The sequence below is a fragment of the Apaloderma vittatum genome, unplaced genomic scaffold (assembly GCF_000703405.1).
Source record: "Apaloderma vittatum isolate BGI_N311 unplaced genomic scaffold, ASM70340v1 scaffold3611, whole genome shotgun sequence".
NCBI lineage: Eukaryota > Metazoa > Chordata > Aves > Trogoniformes > Trogonidae > Apaloderma > Apaloderma vittatum.
The window spans coordinates 34,818-36,784 of NW_009697231.1; positions in this window are offsets into that span (position 1 = coordinate 34,818).

Genomic DNA, 1,967 nt, shown 5'->3' on the forward strand with positions numbered 1-1,967 from the left:
CACCGCATCGCAGACTGCCCCTGCGTCTCCCTCTGCTCACACATATTCGTAAATCTCCACAAAAGAGTTTCCATAGGATTTCCATAGGATTTCCTGAGGTGCTGGGAAGCGGGAAGGGCAGGGACAATGCTGAAGCAGCATCTGGTGTGGGAAAGCATGTAGGGCTGCCAGCCCAGCTGTTGGGAATGTTTTAACTCCTGATACTATTTGAGATAGTTAATTTAAACTATTATGAGCAAGTAGCATGATATCAACCACGGTCCTTGCCAACATAGCTCGGCTTGACCTTGGCATTAGTACATCTGTGAACAGGCTATTTTGGCCTCAGAACCAGAAACAATTTCTGGCGCCCTCAGGTATGGAGATTTAAATTACGTGCCCAGTCCTCGTCCCAGCTCTAGTCCCCTGAGAATTAAACAGGGTTTAAGTACAGCAAGGGGCTGTGCCTGTGGGCAGCTATCCCAGCTCAGCTCATGCAAGCAGCAGGTTAAGCTACCTTAAGTGATTGGGTGCTTAAGGTTTTATTTGTGGTCTGGATTTCTCCTGCTACCTTTCCATCTCCTTCCGCTTCCTACACATACCCTTGTCCCCTGTAAAGCATCCCTGAGGCCCCAAGGATAACTTATTTCTGCTGCCAGCACCCAGTGACATGTAATGCAGGGAAAATACAAAATGATGTGTCCCAGGCAAGAGCAGAGAGGGAAAAGTATAGAAGAATGGGCAGTTTGCTCCAGGCTGTGTCCTGATGTGATTAAATGGTCATAAAGGAGAGCAGAACTTAATCTTTTGTCTAAGTTTTATATTATAAAATATACCAGGATCAATCCAATGTAATTGCTTGTCTTCATTGTCTTCTCACATTTTAGAAAGAAGGAACAGAAGGAGCTTTTTTTTCCTTCTTCTCCTTTTTCTTTTCTTTTTTTTTTCCCCCCCCCCTCAGGGTAGATATTTTCTGCATTGTAAACTTACAGTCTGAAGAATGTCCCTGGTCCCTTGACAATTTGGCAATTAAGCAGGGACTAATATAAAGCAATTGTTAACACCTTCAGGAAATGTTGTTTTGACAAATCCACCTACAAATGCAATGTATTCTCACTGCACTTGTTAGGTTATGTGATAAATGCTCATCTGCACACCCACAAAGGAGCGCAGAGAGACGAGGGAGCCCATATAATACCCTGCCCCATCCCAGGAACCATCAGCCCATCAAAGGTCCTTCTGTATCAGCCCAGAGGAGCACAAGGGCACAATAGCAGGTGGGAACTTGAAATAAGAAGGGACATTCTGTCCAGGTCCCTCCCAGGGCTGGCCCAGGACAGCCTCAGCCGCAGGCATGAAACTCACCCAGATGAGCACCTTTGGGACTGAGATGTGTTGCTGTCTAGGGGCGTGGGTTATTATGGAGTAAAGTGAAAGAGCAGTTCAGGATTGCACATGATCTGCATGGTCAGCCACACAATATGAGCAGAATGCTTTTATTTCTTGATTTTTTTTTTAAAGAATCTTAAACAGCTACTTGAAAAGAGGTTGTAGCGAGGCGGGGGTTGATCTGTTCTCCCTAGTGGCGAGTGATAGGACAAGGGGAAATGGCCTTAAGTTGCACCAGGGGAGGTTCAGATTGGCTATTAAGAAGAATTTCCTTACTGAGAGGGTTGTCAGCCATTGGAACAGGCTGCCCAGGGAGGTGGTTGAGTCCCCGTCCCTGGAGGTGTTTAAGAGACCACTAGATGTTGCGTGGAGGGACATAGTGGTGTTGATAGGGCCAGGACAAAAGTTGGACTCGATGATCTTGAAGGTCTCTTCCAATCAAAATTGTTCTATGATTCTATGGTTCTATGATTCTATGACTCTATGAAATAAGCATGTAGAAAATAATAATGAAAAAACATTGAGAAAAAAATAGCTGCACTTCTCATCTCCCCAAGTTGTAAATGTTCCACTACCCTAAGGCAGTGATCGACAACCTT